Below are 27,106 nucleotides of genomic sequence, written 5' to 3'. Positions count from 1 at the left end.
GCATGTAAGGTAATTGTTCCTCTACCATCCCCCATCCTGTTAAGGCCATACACTCACTCGGTCCCCCCCCTCACGCTCACTCTGCCTCACTCTGCCTGTGTGCCTCACCCAGTGCTGTACATAGTGAAGGCATTTTGTAAACATTTTCATGTAAGTGTACGTTGTAAATATTTTCTTGTAAGTGTAAGGACTATATAGTGAAGTCAAGTTGTAAATACCTTTTTGTAAGTGCCATGACTGTACGTAATGAAGTCAGGTTGTACCTATCTTCAAGTAAGTGTAAGATAATGCATTCACAGTGAGAAAGACACGCAAATTGTGATAAATGCTGAAGTAATAAGTGATCAGAAAAGTGTACTGAACATTGCTATACCTTCCCAGCATAAATATCTCAGTATACCTTACATAGAAAACGGCTTTCTCTCATGTATGTAGTGAGCGTGAGAAAGCGGCTATACCTGTATACGAATATGCAGGACTCAATAAAACTCATTTTCGAGCCTCGGTGAGCATTTTAATGGCGAAATTCGTTGTTTCCACATCAAAATTTATCATTTTAGCCAAAAAAAAAAAAAGTTGAAAAATGGCCGGCACTGGGGTGACCCAGAAGGCTAAAAATAGTTAGCACGCGGCAGGTTAAAACACTCTACCTCATCAAGCAATTCATCATTCAAAACTATATTCATCCTCCTACCATCAGCCAACCTTGTACACTTCATCACTTTACTCTTATTTTCATTTACTTTCAATTTCCTCCTTTCACACACCCTTCCAAACTCCTCTACCAACAGTCTCAATCTCTGCTCTGAATCAGCCACCAGTGCAGCAGCATCGGCAAACAGCAGCAGCTTCAGATTCCACTCCCTACTATCAACATTCACCAGAGTCAGACCTCCACCTAACACTCGTGCATTCACCTCCCTGACAACACCATCCATATAAATATTAAACAACCGAAGCAACATCATACATACCTGCCACAGCCCCACTCTCATGGGAAGCCAATCACTCACAGTATTTCCACTCTTACACATGGTCTATTATTAACATAAAAACTTTTCACTCCTTTTAGTAACCTACCATCAAGTCCGTACAATCTTAAAACAATCCACATAGCCTCCCTATCAATTCTATCAAACGGTTTCTCTAAATCCATGAATGCCCAAAACACATCCTTACCTTTTGCTAAATACTTTTCACACACCTGTCTCACAGCAAACACCTGATCCTCGCATCCCTTCCCTCTCCTTAAGCCACACTGATCATTACCAATCACTCCCTCTGTACCCTCTCTAACTCTCTTAATTCACACTCTACCATACACCTTACCTATAACACTCAATAGACTTATACCCTTAAAGCTAGTACATTCATACTTATTACCCTTACCTTTATACAACGGGACCACACTTGCGAAGTCGATTGGCACCATACGTTTAACAAAGCACACATTCAACAATCTTACTAACCGGTCAACAATAGTTGCTCCACCACCCTTCAGGCATTCCGCAGCACACCCATCCATAGCTGTAGCTTTCCCTGTTTTCATCTCCTTTACTGCCTCCTGCACTTCCTCCTTCGTGATCAAAGAATCATTCAACTCTCCCAACACATTTATTCCTTGCACCCTTCCATCCGCCACAGTCTCAGCCTCCCTTTCCTCCTCTACATTTAACAATCTTTTTCAATACTCCACCCACCTCTTCCTTACTGCAGCCATCTCAATTAACATCCTTCCAGCCTCAGCTTTTACTCGCTCTTCCTTCCGAGACTCCCCCTTTCGCACACTTTTCACCCCCTTCCTAAACATTTTCTTTTTCTCAGTCAACCGCCTACCCCACCTCTCATCTGCTGCCACTTTAGCATCACGCACAGCTCTTCTTGCCCTAGTCCTCTTTTCCTTATACCTCTCATGTGACACCTCATCCTTCCTCTGCAGCCACACTTCATGTGCACGTCTCTTCTCAGCCACAGCCATACTTACTTCCTTGCACCACCATTCACTTCCTTTTTTTTACACCACCACCCACTCGTCTCACAAAAACAGACCTCTTCCGCATGCCCCACCACAGCATTCTTAAACAACTGCCATTCCACCTCCACACTGCCATTTTCCTGATCTTTCACTGCGTTCCACTCATCTTTCAATTACTCCTGAGACTCTATCATTTTCTCTCTTTTATCAAACTCACTCACTTTCAAAACCTCCCTGCCACACCTAACCCTCCTAGTTCTCACCCATCTCTTACCTACTCTTAACTTTCCCTCCACCAGGTCAGACTTACCTCCACCCTCCCCTCTCAGAACTCTCACAGTCAACAATCTTCCTATTACATTCCTGGACACAACCACATAGTCCATCAATGCTCTATCAACAACCCTTCCACCATCCTGTCTCACCCATGTATACTTATAAATATCTTTCTTCTCAAACAAGGTATTTCCTGTCACCATCTCTTGCTCAACGCACATCCCTATCATTAGTTCCCCATTTTCATTTCTTCCAGGCACACCATGCATACCAACTACACCTTCAACTGCTACATTTCCTACTCTAGCATTCAGATCTCCCATCATTACCACATTCACATTCGCTCCAAAACTCTGCACACACTCATCAACATTATTCCAGAAAGACTCCCTCTCCTGTTCATCGCTTTCACTACCAGGCCTATATGCATTCACAAACATCCACAACTCATGTTCAGATTTTGCTTTCACCCACATCAGTCTCGATGACACCTCCTTCCATTCAATCACACACTGCTGTACTTCCGGACTCATTAACAAGGCCACACCTCTTGCCCTTCATCTATCAACACCTGACAATCTTCCATTCACACTTCCAAACTTAGACTCTCGTTTCCCTTTCATCTTCGTTTCACTCAAAGTTAACACATCCATATTTCTTCTCACACACATTCTCTCAATCTCTTCTATTTTAGCCTCAATTATACTACATCCACGCACATTCATAGACCCAGTCTTCAGGGTACGGGGATAACTCAATCCCCCATCCCTTCTTCTGGTCTCTCTTTTTAGGAACTAAAAAAACAGAGGAGGGGGTCCTTAGTCCCCTCATCCCTCCCCTTTTAGTCGCCTTTTACGACAAGCAGGGAATATGGTGGCAGTATTCTTCCTAACATAACCTGGCCGAAGAGTAGTAGTACCACCCCATAGTGCGGCCAGATTGTGTCTCCCCCTGCCATATATATATATATATATATATATATATATATATATATATATATATATATATATATAAATATATATATATATATATATATATATATATATATATATATATATATATATATATATATATATATATTTTAAACACTCTTAAATCCATGGATGTCTATGCATACAATGTAAGAAGCCTCGCTGAAGATTACAAGCTGGATAACTTAATGGCTGAACTGGAAAACATTAGTTGGGATATTGTAGGTTTGAGTGAGACACACAGAAAAGAAGAAAAAGTAATTCAGCTAAATGACAGTGGCCACCTACTTTACCACAGAGGAAGAGAAAATGAGAGAGTTAGTGGTGTAGGATTTCTAATTAACAGAAATCTTACAGACAACATAATTAAATTCAGCAGTGCATCTGACAGAGCATCAGTGGTTGTAATTAGACTGTGCAAAAAATATACCCTGATTGTGATACAAGTATATGCACCAGCTTCTCAGAGCTCAGATGAAGAAATTGAAACATTCTATGATGACATCTCCCAGATTATGGAAAAAGAAAAGACCACCTACACTATACTCATGGGAGACTTCAATGCAAAAATTGGAAAATCAAAAAATGGAGAAGCATATATGGGAAAATTTGGAGTGGGAGAAAGGATCGAAAGAGGAGAAATGTTGGTAAACTTTGCAGAAATGTTTAACATGAGAATAATGAACACATTCTTTCACAAAAGAACAGGGAAAAAGTGGACCTGGAGAAGCCCAAATGGAGAAACAAACGATGAAATCGACTTCATTATAGCAAATAAGAATAACACGATCACAAATGTCACAGTTGTCAACAAAGTAAATATTGGAAGTTACCTTAGAATGGTGGGTTGAACGGCAAGATTCTATTTCAAAAGTGAAAGAAAGATGATGATTAAAGACAAAAAGATATGCCAAATAAAAGTCAGCGAAAACAAAGCAGCTTTTCAGTTGGAAATAAGGAACAGATTTCAGGCTCTCAGTAATGCTGAATGTGACATGGATGAGCCGAATGACAAACTAACAAAAGTCCTAAAAGAATCAGTGGAGGTAGTAGGAAAACCTAATACAACCAAATCCAGGAAGTATTCAGAGAAGACACTTGAGCTTATGAAAAAAAGAAAGGTAATGAAAGTAAAAATAAAGAAAGATGAAATAGAAGGAGCGAAATTAAATAAGCTTATCAACAAAAGACAAAGAGAAGAAAAAAGAAAGAGAAACATGGATCAAATCAAAGAAACCATCAAAAAAGGAAAAAGTCTGAAACAGGTCCGAAATAAAATGGCACTTGGAAAGCAACAAAATACATCACTAAAAGACAAAAACGGTGACGCAATTAAATGCAGAGATATGATGCTGAAGAGAGTTGAAGAATTTTACAAAGAACTGTATGCATCAAAGACAGTAGTACCAATAGCTAACTTTTCTGTTGACACAAGTGAAATACTTGAGGTAACACCAGACGAAATAAATAATTCTCTTAAAAATATGAAAAGAGGGAAGGCTCCGGGAGAAGATGGAATAGTAGCAGATTTACTGTTGGATGCAGGAGCAGAGGTACAAAATAGGCTTGCTCACTTATTTACCCAATGTATAAAACAGAAGAACATTCCCAAAACATGGTGTAATGCAATTGTTATTCTACTTTATAAAAAAGGCGACTCAAAAGACCTTAGTAACTATAGACCCATCAGCTTGCTATCAGTCATTTACAAACTTTTCACTAAAGTCCTTACAAACAGAATAGCTACAAATCTGGAGGAAAACCAACCTCGTGAACAGGCAGGATTTCGAAGCGGGTACTCGACAATTGATCATCTGCACACAATGAATCAGCTAATTGAGAAAACTACAGGCTTTCGACTCGTGGAGCACATAGCAATTATAAATTCATTGCGAGAACAAGGAGTGAATGAGAACATTGTAAAACTGATCGAAAACATATATAAAGAGGGAACTGCTACAGGTAAATTACATAAGGACTCAGAGAAAATTAAGATTGAGAAGGGCGTGCGTCAGTGTGATACAATATAACCAAAGTTATTTACAGCATGCCTTGAAAGTATTTTCAGGAAGCTAGACTGGGAAAACAAAGGAGTAAACATAGATGGAGAAAAGCTAAACCATTTAAGATTTGCAGATGACATTGTCCTCATCTCAGAAAAAGCAGAGACATTGCAAGAATTGTTAAATGACCTGAACAGAGAAAGTTTCAAAGTAGGGCTAAAGATGAACCGGAGTAAAACTAAAGTAATGTTTAATCCTCAAACACCAAAGAGCGTCATAAGAATAAGTGGAGAAATTCTTGAAGAAGTTGAGTACAATTACCTGGGACAAATACTAAAATTAACGAAAAATAATGATAGCGAAATAAAAAGACGCATTACAATTGGATGGAAAGCTTTCGGTAAACATAGAGACATTATGAAAAATAGCTTGCCAGTTTGTATGAAACGAAAAGTATATAACGAATGTATAATTCCAGCTATGACGTATGGTTGTGAGACTTGGAAACTGACAAAATCGATGGAAAATAAATTAATTCGTTCTCAGAGAGCAATGGAAAGGTCAATGTTGGGAATATCATCAAGAGACAGGAAAAGATCAACTTGGGTGAGACGGCTGACCAAAGTCAAAGATATTATAGAAATTATAAAAGAACAGAAATGGAGGTGGGCAGGCCATGTAGCAAGACCAAGGGATAATCGATGGAGCAAGAGGTTGACTGACTGGACACCAAGAGATGGTAAGCGTAGCAGAAAAAGGGCAGACAGGAGGTGGAGAGATGAGATTGAGAAATTTGCAGGGAAAACGTGGCAAAGATTGGCTCAGTCAAGGAATACGTGGATAAGGTTGGGGGAGGCCTTTGTTCAGCAGTGGACATGTAATGGCTGATGATGATGATGATGATGATGATATACATACATACATATATATATATATATATATATATATATATATATATATAGAGAGAGAGAGAGAGAGAGAGAGAGAGAGAGAGATTGATATATACCTCTGAACTGACTGACTGCATTCATTCCTCCACCTGTACGATGGGCGCGTAGCACCCGTCAAGCAGCAAACTCTCATCCCTTTTCTGTCCAACTCTCTAATGCAAGAGTTAACCGTTACTCCCAGTCCTTCATTTATGCAACGGTCAACTCTGGAACTGTCTCCCTTTGTCTGTATTTCCTGCTTCCTATGATCTCCAGTCTTTCAAACGCAGTGTGTCCAGGCATCTCGAAAGGGTCAGATCTTGAATTTGGCTCTCTCTTGTATTTTGCTCTTCTCTTGGAAGGAACAGTTTTTGCGGCCTCGTGGCCTTTGGTTCCGTCTTCCTAGCATTAAAAAAAAAAAAAATCATCGTCATCAGCCATTGAGTGTCCAATGCAGGACCGGCCTCTCCTGACCGAAGTGAGAACGATACAGCCTATGCATCTCTACCAAGTGTCTTAGGCTGTCTGGTTGAGATTGTATGTAGGATGAGAAGTGCTTGTAAGTGTGAATGTAATGGAGTAGCTTTGGATGTGTGTAGTCTGTGAACCGGGTGTAATCGGCCCGTGCAAGCCATCTGGGTGCAAGAATACACTATAGCATGAGATACTGGTTCAACCACAGCACCCCCTTTTGTCCACCAAAGCAGTACGTGGCCGGGAGAACACTCCCAGAGTTTCTTACCATGGAGGGACGTGAATCCTCATTCTCCCACGTACGAAAATGCACACTTTACCACTGTACCACATGGGCTCTATATATATATATATATATATATATATATATATATATATATATATATATAGAGAGAGAGAGAGAGAGAGAGAGAGAGAGAGAGAGATACCGTGTATCTATATATATATATATATATATATATATATATATATATATATATAAGATAATACAATTCTAAAAATGCTTATGAATATAATGTGTGTGCTAAAGAAAAATCCTTCATTGTAATATTATTTGGTACTTGACATTTTCCATATCCTTAATTAATCAATCTACGGGTTAAGGATTACTAAACAGCTGCTGTTCTTTAAACATATTTAGCAGTGAAATTTTGAAAGTGGCAAATTTTTCCTCAGAAATAAAAATTTGTCAGCTTTCTCTATATAAATGCTGACTGGTGATACTGCTTGGAGGACAACTGAGATATTGCTGAGCAAGTTTCCCCAATTCCAGATAATCAGAGGGCTTTGTCTTTCACCATTTGAAGGACCTTCACCTGTCCCCAGTTTTTTTTCCTTGTGATATTTCTGAAACATACCCAGTGCATTCGTCGCTGCTATTTTTTTCGGGTTCTTCCTCACTACTGGATGCAAGAATCAAAGTCATTGTTTGAGTTATAGAGGTCCTTGCACTAGAACAAGTAGATTTTTGTTCATTATTTTTTTTCTCTCTCTCTTTTTCTTCGTTCATCATCCTCACTAACACTCCAGCTTCGTTCGTCACAAAGCCGATTAACTGTTGCTTGTATCTGCTGAGTGATATGCGAGGACAAAAAAAAAAAAAAAAAAAAAACTTTGTACCTAGGGTCAAGGTAAATTGCCACTCTGTAGTTATTTTCGCATTCAAGTCAAGAATTTTTTTTTTTTATAAATGTCTTCTTTCACTGTTTGTTTCATGAGTTGATTATTTCCACCTCTCTCTTGTGGTCACTTTCTGGACTTTCTTCATCAGACTCTAAATCTGGTTGTGCAGGAAGTTCCCTAACTTCAGCAATACTTGGCTGAATGGTGTTCCTGAGACAAACAATGAGAGGTATCACATCGGCTACAGTTGCTGTGGACCCACTCATTTTTTTTGGCAGTTTCTTCATATGGTCTTAAAGCATTTACACAGTGTGACAGTGAAAGCTTTTACACAGTGTGGCAGTGTGATGCATTCTAGATTGCTTACTTGTGGCAATTTGGGATTTTTGGCAGCATACAAACAAAGAGGCTCTTCAATTTCATCAATTCTCCTATGCATATGTAAAGTACTGTTCCATCGTGTGGGTGAATCATGAGCAACTTTTAATTGAGGTAGCTGTAGCCGCCCTTGAATCTTTGTTAGTTCATCCTGGGCCAGAATTGAATGATGAAAATGAGTAGCAAGCCTTCTACACCTTTCAATTATATCACCTACATCTTTCTGTGACTGAAAACCTTGTTTTTATGTATAGCACAGTCAACGTTACTTAAACCTGAGAGGAAGAGAGTTTTTTTCATATTTGCGCCTGAGCCACGAACTACACAATGCACACAGCTACCCGAAAAGTCCCATTCTCCAACATATCATAAAATTTTCTGGAAATGTAGTCACCAGTGTGTCTTTCTTCTAACTGCTTTGCACCTAACACGAAGTTTATGCTTTCAAAATCACGACTGATAGCATGAGCAGTTAAGCTCACTAAAGAGACCGGCTGAGGTGTTCAACCACACGTCTGAAGTGAAAGAAATCCTGCTATCCATAGTTTTCGCAATATCACTAACCATAGCCTTGATTTTGCAACAACAACAACAAAAAAAATCCATCATAAATGTGTGTGCAAATCAGGGTGGAGTAGAAGTTACACTGTTTCAATCTGTAGACTACTGGGGAAATGCCTCAGCCATCATCATCATAACTCCCACGTCTTTTCGAAGTCATGGTCGCTGTCATTCAGTGTGTGTGTAACTGAAGCAGTGGTTATGACCAGTATGGGAAGGAGGGGGAACAAACCCTCAGGGAGGTGGTAGACTGTGCTGCCAATTTTAGGTGTAAAAGTCGTTACATTCACCCTTAAAAGTATATAATATATAACTGAATATGAAATCTAAATATATTTCACATATAGAAATTAACAAAAAAAACTGAAAAGTGCTGATTTTAATTCACTGAAACGTGAAATACTCTCACCCCATGATACTGAAACAGCCTAATACAGTGAAAAACCACTAAATTTGCATCCAAGGTGGTAGAGACTAGGGGCTGGATGCACTAACGCAGTTGCGGTCCGGTGACTCGTTACGGGCGGGGGAAAAGGATGTTGGTTTGCACCACGATCTACCTACACCAGGTCAGCCAGCCTGACAAACTCGCGCAGGTGGGTGTGACGTCACGTGAGTCCAGAAAGGTGAGGTGAGATGCGGTGTGGACGTCAGGACCCAGGACAATGGGAAATTATATTTCAGTCTTTCCTTGTACCTTGCACAGTGTACATTAAGGAGTCTAAGTCGAAAATGCTATAAGTATCTTAAAAACACTGTAGGCTTCCCACTACCATCAGAGAGCACTTTAAAAGACAGAGCAAAGAGTTTTCCTTGTGAGCCAGGCATCTTGTCATCAGTCTTACACCTCATGAAATCAAAGGCAAACACTTTAGATTATAAAGAGAAGTTGGTAGTTATGTGTTTTGATGAGATGAGTATCAGCAAGCAATGGTCTTATGACAAAGGAACAGACATCTTATACAAGCCACACAGCAATGTAAATGTCGTCATGTTAAGAAGCCTTGTAGGGCAGTGGAAGCAACCAATTTATTATAACTTTGATGAATCAAACATGCAGAATATTATACTTGATTTGATTAGAAAAGTAGAGTCAGTTGGTTACTCAGTTATAGCCATAGTACACGATTTAGGACCATGTAATCTTCGTGTGTGGAAGGCACTGGGCATAGATCCCGTGAAAACTAGGAGTGTGTCTTTCAAAAATCCATGTGCTAATAGGGAAGTTTTTGTCTTTGCCGATGTCCCACATATGGTGAAGCTAATCAGAAATAATCTTTTGGATTCTGGATTTTTGCTGGAGAATGGTGACATTGTGTCTGCTGACTGTATTCGTGAGATGCTAGCAAAGACAGAAACAGAATATGGTTTAGCCTATAAAGTAACTGACATTCATCTTAATGTGACTGGTCAACAGCGGCAGCGAGTTAAGTATGCAACACAGCTGCTGTCAAAGAGCTGCGCAAGTGCACTTCAGTATTTAGGAGAGAGAGGATTATTGCAGAGTAATCACTGGGATGCAACAGCAAAATTCATTTGCCTTGTTAATCAGTGGTTTGATGTGATGAATTCTCACATGTATGGTGATCCGCAAGAGCGATGTGCCTTTGGAATGTATTTTGATCACCAGGCAGATATATTACAAAAGATGGTCAGTTTGATGTCAGCTATGAGAGTATATAATTCTGCAACAAAAACTCTCTATGGTTTCCAGAAGGGTGTGATTTTATCTAGCCTGTCTCTCTTAGAATTGTATGAAATGCTGAAACAAAACTATGGATTTGAATATATAATGACTAGGAGGCTAAATCAAGACTGTATAGAGCAGTTTTTCGGCTGTATCAGGCAAATGAGTGGACCCCATGATCACCCTCATGCTCTTAGTTTTAAGTACCGGCTGAGAAAATTCATATTGGGGAGAGAGTATGTTGTAGTCAGTGAGAAGGGTAATGTAAGCAATAATGTAGAAAACAGTGATTGTGAAACAAGCGGTAAATCTTCCTCTCATGATCGTGAACTTGGTCTGGAAATTTGCTTAACAAGCCTTCTCTTTAAGGAAATGGATTTGAATGTGGAGGAAGTGGATGATGTGCTGTCTAGGGAGTTGCAGGAACCTGATGAAAAGAAGGAGAATATAAGTGTATCAGTTTCACCTAGCACAGTCATTGAAGAACAGTCCCTACACTATGTTGGTGGGTATATTGTAAAAAAGTTTGCAAATAAACATCCAGACCTAGGATATGTGGCAAGGAACTGTGATTCCTCTAGTAAGTCATGGACTGAAATGATCAGTAGAGGTCATTTATATATGCCCTCTGATAGCTTTTACTCAAAGTTATTAGTAATGAGGGAAGTGTTTAAAGGCGTGCACGGTGAGGGCTTGAGAGAAGGACTATTGTGTGTACAGACTCTTACATCAGAGATAAAAAGTGCTGGAGTAGATTTGCCACATGAGATAATTTCTTTTTATGCAAGAATATCCATCTTCTTTAGATTGAGACATCTTAACAAAATACTCAGAATGAACAAACAGAAATATGCTGTATATAAAGGAATGCCAAGGAAAACTATGAAACTTCACTGGAGAAAACTGAACTTTCCTTATGTTAAAGTTAAGACAGTGTATTCCCTCAGTATTAATGTTTAAATTTTACTGGATGTATTTGCCTAGTTTCAATGTACCAGTTAAAGTTATATTTACAATATATTCTACTTTTAACAACCTTTCATTGTGTTTAACCTTAAAGAGAATTCCTGCGTTATATATCACTGTTTTTGTCATCATTTATACTAGTATTGTCCATAAGAACTATCGGTAAAATAATTGGTACACTGCATTTGGATAAATGTATCCTACTGTAAGTGAATTAAATATCAGTGATGACTTAATTGCCTTTCACGAGAAATTTAAGTGAAAATAATAACTAAATGTGGGGAACATAATACAAAATGAGCGAGGACGTAGAATGAAGGAGTGGAATGAGGGTGAGAGAGCGGTTGGTGGTGAGGTGGAGCGCCCGTGACGTCATTGCGCGGCTTGGGTTCATTTTGGGAGGCAGGCTGGCTGACCTGGTGTAGGTAGATCGTGGTTTGCACTAAACACTTTCGTAGACCTTATGGGAGCCTGAGTTACGGTCGCCGCAAAGGGTGGGGCCTACCACCTTTAACGTCTCCCGCATATTTCAGCCACCCGGTAATAAATTGAATTAAGCATTCTCTATGTGTAAAAGAATTATTTCACTATACTGGGTAGTTAATAGAGGTGCTATACAACAATATACAGTGTGGTGTATTGTACAGTAGTGTAAAGTAGTGGTTTCAGTATTTGCTCGTTAGTGCCCTACTGTATTATGTGTACAGTAATGTTGCAGCCTAGAGTAGTATACAGTAATGTTAGTGTGTAATATTGTCAGGTGTACTGCTGTACAGTACTATGATGAGTTGTGTTGTACAAATGTGTACACTGTAAAGACAAGATCTCCTAGGAGGAAAGCCTAATAGGTCAAGCCCCTAGAACAAAATCCCCTTTCTAAGATAGTGTTTCAAGATGAGTTAGGTTAGGTTAGACTGATTTCAAATGAGGTTTTATTAGGGTTAATTTTTGTTAGGTTAGGTTTGTTTATTTTTGGATTGGGTTGTGGTAAGGTTAGCTTAGTTTAACTTTGGCTGATTCAAGATTAGGTTAGTGTTGGGTTAGGTTAAGTTAGTTTAAGCATTAGGGTAGGTTAGGTGAGTTTTAATTTGGGTTAGATTTGGTTAATTTTTGTTAGGTATACAGTAGTTTGTTTATTTTTGAACTGATTTATGGTAAGGTTAGATTTGTTTAACTTAGGTTAGGCTAATTTAAGGTAAGGTTACTGTTGGATTTGGTTAAGTTATTTTAAGAATTAGGTTAAGCTTTGATTACCTTTAAGTTAGACTGGATTATTTCGAACTCATGTTTTTTAAGATAGGTTAGTTTGTTTTTGGAATGAGATAGGTTAAAGTTAGCTTAATTTATTAGGTTAGGCTAACTTAAGTTTAGGGTAATGTTGAGTTAGCATATGTTAGTTTAAGTTAGGGGAAGGGCGCAGAGTGAATTTTGACATTTCAAGGCGGGAAAGAAGTAACAAGGCCAAAAAGCTCATAAAAGCCTGTTATGTGCTGGTTAGATTTTATGGCTTTTGGCTTTTGATTTGTGCTTTTTAAGTGTACGGTCAAAATTTGGATCCTCACATAACTGTTATGCCCACATTAAAGTTCAAAATTTGTATAATATTCCCAGAACATACCAAAAGTTTCCATAAAAACCACTAAATACCATGCCGTAAAAGTTTAAAGCTAACTCTAGAGTATTTATTTATTAAAAAAAAAAAAAAATCCAGAGGAGGGATGGAATCCCCTCTTGAGAGTTAGAGAGGAATCATTCGTTATTTTCTGGCAAAAGTGAGGAATGACCATGAATAGTCTGCGAATCTCTGACCAAACTAAGGTTAGATAAATGTAGCTTTTTAGGTCAGGCTTAGTTTTTATTTTTTATTTTTTTTGTGCTGGCTTAGGTTAGCCTGTTCGATGTGGTTGTTGTGTTTGTCAGCTATGTTTTGTTAGGTTAGGTCGTTTAGTTTGGTAAAGTTAGGTTGTTGGGTATAGTTGTTTGGTTAAGGGTAGGTTAGGTTAGGTTTGGCTAGCTTTGCTTAGGTTGTTCAGTTACCTTAGGTCAGGTTATTTTAGGTTGTTAGGTCAGGATAGGTTACTGTTAAAGAAATAAAGGAAATAATAATAATAATAATAAAAAAGAATTCCTTGCTGGAGCTTTTATCCCAGGGACTTCTGTTCTAGGGTACTTTGTTCGACACATCATCATGTACAGTAGTGTACGATGTACAACAGTGTCAGTTTAGGTGTGTACAACACACATTTATGTCATAGTAGTGTTGTACAGCTGTAATGTTAAATATACGAGTAATTCAGTCTGAACAGTACACTGAAACTAAAGTACAATTTTGTACAGTAATAGTAATGTACAGTACTGCTGCGTAACATGCAGCAGTAGTTGTGCTGGTAATTATGTGAGTAATGTTTTCTGCTCCATGCACTTCCCAAACTAACACTTCGTATATTTCATTCAAATGTGAAAGGGCCTGTCAGCTGTCCCCTGTTTTGTTTTTGAGTTCTCGTCAGCTGAGAGTGTGTCTCCAAACACGATGATCGGCTGAAGCTTCTAGGCAGAGGAGCCCCTGCATTGTGACTGGCCAAAGAGACCATCAGCTGAACGGGGAAAAATTCCCCAAAACACAGAGAGTTCTTCCCCGCCCTTAGCCTTATGGTCACCATACAATGGAAGGAGAAATGTTAGTACATGGCAAAACACCGACCATAGTACGGGGACCGTAGCGGCGGCGCCCTTAGGGCAGGGCTGAATCAACCTTGCTGTGGCCTGGTAGGCAATGCAGATGGTTGGCTGCAACATATAGATCTCTTTTTTTCTCTTATTTCCCTTGAAATTTTGGCATGACCTATAATGGCCTTTTTTGATGGCCTGATGTGATGGCCCTTATTTGGACACCCAAAGCGTATATTTATTCCGCTCTGGAAGTTTGGATGGTCTGTTACAGGCTGTGGTCTGGTAGGCAGTTACCAATTTTGCCTATAGCCTACCTGGTAATCCAGCCCTACTTACAGGGACCTTAAGGGGACGCGTTAGTGCATCCGTCCCTAGAGAGGCATGGGTGGGAGAAAGGGTCTATAGGCCAAGCATCCTCATCTGAGTTGTCAAGTTATGCTATATCGTATTTTGTTTCATTTACATTACTGTATACTCCTTACTTAAAACCCCGCTGCGATCATTGTCAGTTGAAAGCCTTACCCCTACAGGCACTTTTTTTTTTCTTTTTTTTCGTCCTTATAGATTGCTTAAATACCATGCAAATAACCATAAGTAGCGCTATCTGGCATGGAATGGGCGGTGGTGGGCCCTAGTGATAGGGAGAGTGTGTGGGCGGGAGTTGAGTTTGTTTGTTACTTTCTTACACGCTTGGCTTGTTTCTTGCCCATTATTTACATTGTAGACACATTTTATGCTATATATCGGTAGAAGGAAATTATTCATCATTTCAGTATGCATTCATTAAAAGGTTAAGATGAAGATAAAGAAGTCCTTTATGTACTCAGTGTGTAGTTCTGTATTGCGAGTAGGTACTGAGTAGACCTTTATGAGGACCATCGAGGGCCTGGGGTGTCCCCCGGGGCTCTCTGGGTCTAAATATAACCATATCACACAGCACATGCATTGCCTTAGAGAGAAAGAGAGAGAGAAAGACCAAATTATAGCATAATCCTAGATTCATTGTATTTCATAGATTCATACAACAATATCTGCACGACCTGCTTCTGCGAATCTGCGATATTCTTTAATATCCTCATTTCTTTGCTGCGGATGCGGATGCAGATGAGGATGTATTCGCACACACTGATGCGGACACCTAATACGGATGTGGATGTTGCGTTGTCTGAAAATGCGCATGCTGATAAGGAGGTGAACTGGATCTGATATCTGATACATCAATAACATATATTTAAAGTGTACTGTACGTAATGAAATGTGCCATAAACACATCCATTCTCCAATTAAGTTTCATATTATGAAACATCGTCATCACTATCATTCAATATCTTTCTCAGTAACAGGGAATGGTAAGGTCCAGAAAGAGGAAACAGCATCAATGATCTCCATGAAAAGCATCGCAGACTCGTTCTACCTCTCCTTCAAAATTCAAACACACCTCAGTAAAAGAACCACATAGATTCGTCACCGTATTTTCACGTGGGACACCATCATTGGTTTATTTACATATTTTGGTGTCCTATATAAACAAATTTTGGAGTCATAGCATTGCACCACCACATCCACATTGAATGTCACCTGATTTACTGGCATTTACGGATGAGAAAATCCATGTATTGCCGGCTATTACAATCTTGTGTACTTGTTCATTGATTTTAGCATGTAAACTGATGGTAGCGTTTTCGATCACTTTCAAGTACACACACACACACACACACACACACACACACACACACACACACACAACATTAGTCACACCAAAATAGTATACCGTAGATACAACTGCGAGCAGTTCAGTATCTCACCGCAGAAGCACAACACAATACAACAAAAATGCATAAATTAAAGCGATCGTAATATTTACAAGCGGAAATTGTTACACAGGTCACATGATCGCTATGGCCAGCAATAAACTGGTTGACTCTGTGGTGAGTACCGCTAAATCAGGCAATAATCAGAGTGCGGACCGTCGATGTAATGGATTACACCGAAGTATGTTGTCACGGGGTTTTTAAAATAACACGGTTTTTTTTTTTAAATAAATGCTTATTATTATTTAATTGATACTAATGTTCAATAATATTGCAGAGCAGGGACAATGATTGTCTTGCTAAATCAAGCAACGATTACTTTACGCTGACTTCTTCAAGCGATTCTCTAAGAACGAGAATTTATAAACTTTCTCAACAGTACACAGCAGAGACTAATTACTCGATTGCTGTTACTGTTAACCTCTGGAGAAAGTTACTTCACCCCTGACAATAAATAACTAATACTAATAATAGTATCAGGTTCTTGCTGGTGCTTAACTCCTAGGAGGCACAACGGATTTTAAGTTTAATACAAGACTGGCCTAAGTACCAGTTATGAATAGCAAAACGTTTATGCAAGCTAGGAGCTATATTGAAAATAAGCTTAATTGTGGAGAAATGAAGCAAGAGTTTACTTTACATTAAGCTCAAGAAAAAGAACTGTTAAATTTATTGATTACAAAATAAATTTAACGTTACAATTCAAAATCAAATTAATGAGATCGCACTCACTCACTCACTTGAGCTAAATTCTTACGCCTAGGAAAAACACCTTAATTAAACTCTTAAGACTAGGAAAACGAAAGGAAATACTGGACGATGAATGCTTTGTATCACCAAGGGTGGGAGCTTGGAGCTGTGGTCTTGTGGAGCTTGGGTTGACCTCTCACACTGCTGGAGCACAGAACCTCTCTCCGTCAGAGCAAACACTCGATTGACTAAGTCGTGGGAAACAAAAGCGGAGCACTTGGCCGCATTTCTCTAACGGTCGAGGCAAGCAGGGGCGAACAATAAAGAAACAATAGTATCGCTCAGTATAGCACTTAGTGACATGCATTAAATCGGTCACTTTTGAAACAGTGACGAATGTTTTGAAAAGTATACCATCGAAGTGGAGAAAGAAACGGTTAACTGAGCAATACACAGTGAGTTTTCCACTAATAGTTCGTGTTTTTCACAAAAGGGAAATGTCGTGAATTTGATTCGTGACATTACGCCCCTACAAAATTAAATTTTTTCGTTATGGGAAAAAATTTGTAGAATATATATATATGTACACATCCTAACTCATTCACACAAGATTCATACTGTGGTGTGTGTGCTATCCTGCTACAGGAGAAAGTCGCAGTCGTCAGTGAGCGAAAAAAAACTCGTATTTATGTTAATAGAAGCAAGCTTGAGGGAAAAACTCTGTGATGACGGTGAAAATCCTGCACTCAGGTCAAACTGAGCGAAAATTCGCTACATTTACACTGACAACTAATTGTTGTGTAGCGTGGTGTATGTAATACACGGTGTAGGTGTGACAGTTGTAGAGTAACTGCACCTTCGTGTAAAATGACACAGTAAATAATAATATGGTGACGACGAAGGCAGAGGAGAAGAGGCGGCAGCGTGCGGCAGACGATCAGCTGGCCCGCACAGCAAAACTGCTACGCCCATTGCTGTACCTGCAAAATCAATTGAGGTGGAGCATCAAAAGTGTCAATGAGACAAAATTTTATTGTTACAATTACTCTCTCCGCCTAGCAGTCAGTGCTACGACGTACATTCGAGGTCGCCATTAATTATAGCACACGATCATGGTCAGCAAGTTGAGAATCCTTGTGCAAACTCAGGTCTTCCATAGCCTTGAACTGCACACGGGTCCTCAACCTGTGCCTTAACCTACAGTACTTATATTAATATCGGAAAGCTGGGAATCCCTGTGCAAACTTGGGTCTTCCATAGCCTCGAACTGCACATGGGTCCTCAACCTGTGCCTTAACCTACAGTACTTATATTAATATCAGGAAGCTGAGAATCCTTGTGCAAACTCGGGTCTTCCATAGCCTCGAGTCGCCTCTGCGGAGTTCTCTCTCAAACTTCCCCCTTAACTTACGGTACATAATATGTATGTACAGGCCCTGGACATGATGTGTCCTGTGGGGCCAATGGGCGAGACGTCAGGTCTGCACCCACTTCACCACTACCCTGTCTCTCAACTGACTCAGAGATTACAGGTGTGGTTACGAACGGCATGGGAAGGGCATGTCCCTGATTAGTGGTGTTACTTTGACACACACTGCAGAAATGGACAAAACTATCTATGTCTCGTCCCATCCCTGGCCAGAAAAAGTCAGCTCGGATACGGCCCTGGGTCTTCCTTTTGCCCATGTGACCTCCTGAGGCTGAACAATGACCCCATTGTAACACTGCTAAGCGGTGCTTGGCGGGAACGACTAACTGCAGTCGAACCTCGCCCTCGGGTGTTCGTGACTCACGGTAGAGCCGTCCTTGTTTGCAAAGGAATTTGGCTCGACCTCCCCGTGAATACTTAATCACTCGACCCTTTTGTTTGTTCCGCACGGCAGCAAGTGTCGGGTCAGAATGTTGTTCTTGTACAACAAGTTGACTACACATCAGATCTTGCGGCGATTCAATGATCACCGGGGTGACACAGTCTGGAGCCTCAACCATGGCTCGTGTTACCGCAGCAGCCGAAGTCTGAGTAGCGTCATGTTCGGTGCAACTATCCTTGACTCCGGAAATGTTGCCGATGATGAGGTCAAATAAGGGTTCTGGCATGACAACTGCGAGTGTCGTACCAATATAAAATGGAGATGCCACCTGGATACATGCCTCAGGGAACAATCTCACTGATCCATCAATAAGGTTTGCATGGATCTGTCGACCTGTGTACTGCTCAGGCCGAACTAAACTCTGCTTAACAGAGCAACCTGAGGAACCATTGTCTCTCAGGACCTTCATAGGAATGCCTCCCACAAACCCTGGCTGAACAAGGAAGGTACTGTCACCTGTGGGAGGGCCTGTGGAGGAAGCAGCTAGCCACTCATGAGGCTGCTGAATTGATGCGGCAAACATTGTGCCTTGAGAATTATATTGGGAAGATGGAACATTGGCCATTTGTGGAGGGGGGTTCACTGTCACTGTGGGACTAGTGAACTGTGGGGGAGTACCCATACTGGTAGGGACGTGACCACCATGCTGCTGCTGAGGAATGAAGGATGCATTCGCTTCCTGCCTCTTTTGAGCTGGTGGTGAAAAAGTTTGTCCCGACGGTCGGTTGCATGGCTGATACTGCTGCTGGTTAGGGTACTTGTTGTACCTCTTCCAAGCAGGCTGCTGTGTATTTTGCCCCTGGTCCTTCTGCGGTTTGCTTGGACCTTGGCCATTACTCTGAGAACGGCCTTGGTGCTGGGATTCAGTCTGAGACGGCTTCCCAGACTTGGCAGTATCTTTTCTGTTGTTCCAGGTGTTTTGCTTACGAGTTTGATACCCGTATGCAGTAAAGAATGCGTCAGCCTTTTCTGCCATTTGGCTGGCATCTTTCACCTGGCAGATCTTAAGCTGTGCTATGAGCTCAGCAGGCCACGACCTCTCTAGCTGTGTATGCAGCATAAGGTCAATTATCCCCTCACGCGTGGAAGGAGTTTCATCTTTCTCCATCCACTCATTTAAGTAAGCTGTGAGACGGTCGAGGAACTGAACAGCTGTCTCCTTGTCTTGGAGACAAGCTCGCATGAACTGAACTTTGGCGTCGTCTACTGTGAGACCATACGCCTTAATGAGTGCAGCTTTCATCATCTCATATGTGAGATTGTCTCCACGAATTCTGTGGAGAATATCGAGGGCAGGGCCCTCAAATAAACTAAGAAATTGGATCCGCTTAGCTGCCTCATCCAGTTGATACATGTCTGCCATGTCCTCAAAACGAGCTATGTATGGCTCGAATCGCTCGCTTTCCTTGTATGAAGGAAGCTTGATGCGTGGGGTCGCCAGGACATGTGCAGGGAGAACGCTCGTGGAGCTTTGACCAACTGCACCAGATGTGTCTGAAGCCAAGGAATCTCGCTTGAGCTTCAGCACTTCAAGTTCATGTTTTTCGCGAGCTTCTCGCTCAGCACGTTCGTGTTCGCACTGTTGTCGTTCTTTTTCTAACTCGAGCTCGCGTTGTTTTTGCTCGTGTTCGCGCTGTTCTCGCTCGTATTCGTGCTGTTCTCGCTCACGTTCATGTTGTTCGCGCTCGTATTCGCGTTGGATTATACGCTCTTCACGAGCATCTTTCTCATGTTCTTGCTCGTAATTAAACCGTGAGAGAACGTAACTCCGGAATTTCTCTGGGTCCGTGACACCCATATCTTTGGCTTCCTGTACATAAGCACTGGCTGCCATGATGCTAGCTTATTAAGCAAACGAAAGTGGGTACTGACTGCTTCGCAAACGAATGCTAATAACACAAGTAAAGAATACAGACACAAGCTAGTGATGACCAGTCTTATCCAGTTAACTGGCAAAGAATAAATCAAAAATGTAAATGACTGGGAAGACTCAATAATAAACACAATGGGTACGGCGGGTACCCAGGAGCGAATAAAATCGTCTGGCGTTACCAAGAATAAACTAGAGTTAAGTACTCTATTGCTTAATAAAGCAAAAATTCACTTGCTAAATTAACGGTAACCACCAGTAAACTTGTGCCTATAAACTTTAATGATAAATACCTAAATATGAACGAGTGAGTACTATCTCGTGAATAGCTTTACAGCTGGGAGCTAATATCCTGGAATGAGGTCGCCAATTGTCACGGTTTTTTTTTTAATAAAACGTTTTTTTTTTTTTTAAATAAATGCTTATTATTATTTAATTGATAATAATGTTCAATAATATTGCAGAGCAGGGACAATGATTGTCTTGCTAAATCAAGCAACGATTACTTTACGCTGACTTCTTCAAGCGATTCTCTAAGAACGAGAATTTATAAACTTTCTCAACAGTACACAGCAGAGACTAATTACTCGATTGCTGTTACTGTTAGCCTCTGGAGAAAGTTACTTCACCCCTGACAATAAATAACTAATACTAATAATAGTATCAGGTTCTTGCTGGTGCTTAACTCCTAGGAGGCACAACGGATTTTAAGTTTAATACAAGACTGGCCTAAGTACCAGTTATGAATAGCAAAACGTTTATGCAAGCTAGGAGCTATATGGAAAATAAGCTTAATTGTGGAGAAATGAAACAAGAGTTTACTTTACATTAAGCTCAAGAAAAAGAACTGTTAAATTTATTGATAACAAAATAAATATAATGTTACAATTCAAAATCAAATTAATGAGATCGCACTCACTCACTCACTCGAGCTAAATTCTTACGCCTAGGAAAAGCCACCTTAATTAAACTCTTAAGACTAGGAAAACGAAAGGAAATACTGGACGATGAATGCTTTGTATCACCAAGGGTGGGAGCTTGGAGCTGTGGTCTTGTGGAGCTTGGGTTGACCTCTCACACTGCTGGAGCACAGAACCTCTCTCCGTCAGAGCAAACACTTGACTGACTAAGTCGTGGGAAACAAAAGCGGAGCACTAGGCCGCATTTCTCTAACGGTCGAGGCAAGCAGGGTCGAACAATAAAGAAACAATAGTATCGCTCAGTAGAGCACTTAGTGACGTGCATTAAATCGGTCACTTTTGAAACAGTGACGAATGTTTTGAAAAGTATACCACCGAAGTGGAGAGAGAAACGGTTAACTGAGCGATACACAGTGAGTTTTCCACTAATAGTTCGTGTTTTTCACAAAAGGGAAATGTCACGAATTTGATTCGTGACATATGTCAGCCCTTGGGTCTGGTTAGTACTTGGATGGGTGACCGCCTGGGAACACCAGATGCTGTTGGCATCCCTACGTGTCAAGTGGGGTTGGTGGAGGATTAGTGCCCCTCCCTGTAAAACAATTAACTCTAAGCCCTTGGCCACCCCGTTTGGGATACATGGCGTCTGGCAATGAATGAATGAAAAATGTCAGCCTCCCAGGGTCTGAACAACTCTAGTTCCTGATGTTCTATTACTCTGACGTCAGACGATTTTGGTGAACTTAGTATGGTTAATTTAAGACTAACAGCGCACTGTCACCTAACATTCATACGGCTGGACCAACTCTAGTATACTATTCCAGTTATAGCTAGACGATTTTACTTTGCCGAGACTGAATCATAGGAGCCCGTAATACTGCCACCATTAATCACTTCACTCCGATGGCGTATTTTTTAGTTTTATTCTTGCTCTATCCAGACGGTTCTATTCAGTATAAGAAAATACGACACTGATGTTTGGGGTAACGAAGGCTGTGTCTAATTCTCCTACATCAAAAAACTATCCCCAAAGCTGAATACTATATAATCGTCTGGTGCTAGTAAGACTTAAATGATAGGTACATCATAGGACTGAAGGGGTTAACCATTTCGTAATCGGAATAACTGCAGTATTCTATTCCAGATAATGCCAGATGACATCATTCATTCATCTATGAGAGAGTTCTGTGAGTCCAGAGAGGCAGGCTTTTATTGTCACCATTAATCCTCCTGCAGTCGAACCAACTCTAGTAATCTATTCCAGCTGACGCCATATTATTATTATATTCATCTGAAGGTGTGTCACTGAAGCCTGAGAATTAGTGCTGTTGCCATTAACCCTCTCATAATTAGAACAAACTAGCATGCTATTCCAGCTAAAGTTAGACTTTTATTCAGCTGAAAGTGAATTGGTAGGAACCCGAGAGAGTTAACCAAACAGTAAAATCCGCTGAATTAGATGGCACTCAGTGTGAGGATGATGAATGTAATCTCATATTACCCACTTCGAAGTATGCGAGCCCTAGGTTAGGCAACCGTGGTCTGGTACCTGCAAGGGTAGATGACCAGTTTACCTCCTTTGATGGTCATACGTGATCGGAAACCCTCCAATTATCTGTCGTGGATCGAATTAACGCATGGCCGTTACGCCAATAAGTGCGTTCTAATTACTAGACTACCAGGCGCCTGACAACGATGATATGGCACGTAGAAATATGGCTATAAACCTATGGACCCAATTCTAGGTTCCACTAGGGCTTCGGTGCATCCTTTTCCTTGCAATTTATTAAACCCGTTCCTCTGCAATTCCCCTGTATTTGTATTTTTTTTATTAGCATCCTTAAAGTTGGCCTCCTTAACCTAAAGGACAAAAATATCTAATATGCGTCATAAAATTTGAGGAAGAGGTGTTATGATGTCCCCCATACCACTTAGAACAGAGCTACACGTGATTTCGTTATTGTAGCAAAACTAAAGGATATTATCTTAGTATTTGAGGGTGTTTCTATTTTGAAGGCTTGAACTGATTAGGGAATGAATGTATATATGCATAAACGTTTGGATTTTACGGAGGCCATGAAACAAGGTAGTGAAAAGATCCATATATTCATTTATTAAGCAAACGAGCCTTCCAAATGTATGAGTATCATCATCGCCATCATCATCTTCACCATCACCACCCACATCATCATCATCGTCATCATCATCAACAGCAGCAACATCACAGCCTAACCACTACCGCCATCATCACCACCATGATAATCATCACCATCATTCAACGTTAATACCATACTATTATGTATCAGGTGAACAGGATCCAGAAACTGGAAGTGGAAACTGCAAAAGAATGACAACTATCAACAACCGGAAAGACAAGATAATTGAATAGGTAAAGGTAGGTTCCCATACACATTTAGTTCTTTACGCATGGGCAGAGAAGCATACAGTATTCCTTGTGTACAGTGATATATATCTGTAGATTTATTTGCTCCTTACGAAAGATTTTTCATCATAATGAAAACATTTGGACGTGCAGGGACCGGAAACTGTTTCTATTAATTCCATCAGCACTATACTGTATCATCAGTTGGCCTGCGTCTCAAGCCATCTTGTTCTTGATAGAGAACACTTTGAAATAAACCTTAAACCATCAATACTTCAGCACCCATTTTCACGGGATATTCACACACAGCCCCTCCCCATCCTCGTCCCTACTTAAGTATTCCCACCACATCTTTATCCATCACGTCCATGTCTTTATCCCTCTGACAATTTCATTCTCGGAGGATATCGTAAAATAAACTTTCACGGCACACAGATCACTACCCATACAACACCTTTTATTTATTTATTTTTTTTTTCCACAAGGTATGGTTTTCTTCCGTCAGCACCACAACCCACCAGACTTCCATCTCATCTTCTCCACTCCTTTGCTTGTCACACCCGTTTCACACAGCGATGCAGGACATGTTGTCGACGAACGCGATTGATGTTTACTCTTTGATGCTGTTATACGCTCATACTGAAGACGTTACATGAGTGCAGGAAAAATATGAAAATATGTAGAAAAACATTACTTTCCGTGCAAACCCAATTATTTTTTCTTCCTGAGAGAGAGAGAGAGCGAGAGAGCAATATCTCACACGCACTTTTCAAATATATTCCCCTTCCTCATACCTACGATGAATCACATGGATGGGAAACTTCTGGGTTCTTGTGAATTTATCACTCGCTGTGTCCACTCATATTTCAGCATGAGCTTGCACCCCCAGTTACCCGATAACGAAGCCAGAGATTTTTACTTATTGTGATGAATACAACATCTAGAGCATGGCCTGGCGTCTTCAGCAACACCTTCAGCCCGGGAACTCCGTTTCTTTTTTATTCCCGCGACATCCATATAATTGTATTCGGTTCAGGAAAGACTTTTTAAAACTGGAATATATATATATATATATATATATATATATATATATATATATATATATATATATATATTATATTATATATATATATATATATATATATATATATATATATATATATATATATATATATATATATATATATATATATACTTGGGCTTTAATTGTTTAAAACAGCCCCTGTATATTGCTACCGGTAAGGACAAATCAGACCAAGTAAGATATAATTGCAGGTGAATGCCGGTTAGAACTGGTACAGACACGCACAACAATTGAACATATAAGACAGTTCCTTATTCTTTTTAAGAAAAGGCAGTAAGACAGGCGCTCCTTTGGTACAATTACGTATTTCTGCTGCATCCACAGGGACGGCCAAATATAGTGCTCAGCTTGTCCCAAGCTGTGCCACTCCCTCACTCATTCACTCACTGAGTCACTGCACTTTCTTAAAGAATGAAGTGCACACACGACAGCTTTCAGGCAGGGGGAATTTTCAAGGGTCCTTCCTCACACGGTCAGTGGCACCTAGGTGTCCCACCCAAAATCGGTAGAAGCAGCGAGTATTTTACCCAGCAACACGATTTCTTGCACACTGGTAGAGCTTCACTCGCACCAGATGACAAACGTGTTGGGACAAGCGTCTAACAGAGTGGAGGGGAGGAGACCCCGGTGGTCCCAGCCAAAGTCGTTACACACGGCCAGAGTTTTAAACTGAAGAACAGGAAATTTTGCATACTGATGTATATTCTCCCATGCTACGTTTTGGGATGCGTAGCATCACCGAGGGTCGACCCTCATGGAAGAAAGGGCGGTCTCTGGAGTTCCTGGGAAAGCCATTGTGCACGGCAGTAGCTTTTAACCTAGGACATGAATTTTTTTTTTACACTGGTAGGCTCTACCCAGGCCACGTTTTAGGAAGCTGGATTCTCCACGATGACCACCAGCCAAGACTGGGGGAGGACGATCCTGAAGGTGGACAATGCCATAGGGCTTTTTTTTTTGTGTGTGTGTGTACCTAAGAAATACAATTTTGCAGAATGTTAGATCTCCACTGGCGTCACGTTTTAGGCAGGGAGAGACCGCCAAACACCCCACCACGGGGGACAACCCCAGGGGTCCAGGCTAAAGTCACTAAAATATTTAGGTACAAACAATTTGTTTTATCTAGGAACACGAAATTTTGCTTACTGGTAGGCGTCCATGCCTGCCACGTTTTAGGCAGGATTGGACTTCCGATGGCCACTCCCCACGAGGGACTGGGATACTGCTCCCGGGGGGTGGGGTGTTGAGAACACCATAGTTTTTATGTAGGCACCCAAAATTTTACACAGAAGTTGACCTTCACCCAGACCAGAGTTTATAGAAAGTGGGACTCCTGTGATTTGACTTTCCGTCTCTCCTGTAAATAATTGTTCTAATTATTTCTTTTTCTTTACAATTTGAAAGGGTGGGAGTGGTTATCAAAGGTGTCCTTTGCCCTTTTCATTATATCCTTGTTCTCTCCATTAGTGGGGTTAGCTATAGCTTTCATCCCCCCCCCCCTAGTACGGAAGGTCATTTTCAAACTGAGTAAAATGATTTAGAGGTAGCAATAATATTGAGGTTTTCTGATTCACGGGGTTAAAATTAGTGAACCCCAGTATCATATTAGGTGGATTTAAATTCTTTTTCAGGTAAGGGCACGTTGGGACAAATAAAGTAAGTAAGTCAGGTTAAGAAGAGGGAAGACTCACCTGCATATCTCTCCAAGGGAAGGGTTAATAAGATAGTTAACCCTGTCATGGCCAAAGTAATTCTATTGTGTTATTTCAGCCAATGCCAAACGATTCCATTCAGCTGAAAGTGAGTCACAGGAGCCTGAGCGTTACTACAGTCACCATTAACCCTTTCAACTCTAGTTTCTACTTCATTTAGGGCCAGACGATTTCATTCTGATCAGGATGATTAACTGGAGCCCAATAAAACTCTCACCAATAAAACTCTCATCAATAAAACTCTCATAGTCGGGACAACTCTTATACTCTAAACCATCTAACGCCAAATCATTTGATTTAGCTGGGAGTGAAAATACGATCCTGTGTGTTAAGACCGCCACCATTAACTGTCAATTGTCGGCATCACTCTATTATCCTACTCCAGCTACACCAGACCCTTTTATTCAACTGAGAAAGAGCATATGAGTCGGCGAACATCGTACCCTATTACAAATGACGCCAGATGATTTCATGCAGCTGAGTCACACGAGCATGAAATTAAGGCACGTAAGTACTCGTACCCAAGTAAGGCAGCTCCCGTGTCCTGCCAATGACATCTGGTACTCACCTGGTACAGACACCATCACAGAAGTTATTATTATGGTATTTACCCTAATCTGCCTTCAACACTGAAAAGCACCGACAGCTGTTAGCCGGGGAAGGTTGTGTGTTTGGTAAAGGGGGTAGGTGAGTTTGGATGAGAATGAGCTTAGTTGGGTTAGGTTGGAATAAACTGTAATGAGTTAGATTAGT

This window comes from Coenobita brevimanus, chromosome 53 (assembly GCF_032717465.1).
Source record: "Coenobita brevimanus isolate Jiangsu-jjx chromosome 53, ASM3271746v2, whole genome shotgun sequence".
NCBI lineage: Eukaryota > Metazoa > Arthropoda > Malacostraca > Decapoda > Coenobitidae > Coenobita > Coenobita brevimanus.
Note: the sequence above shows the minus strand (reverse complement) of the source record.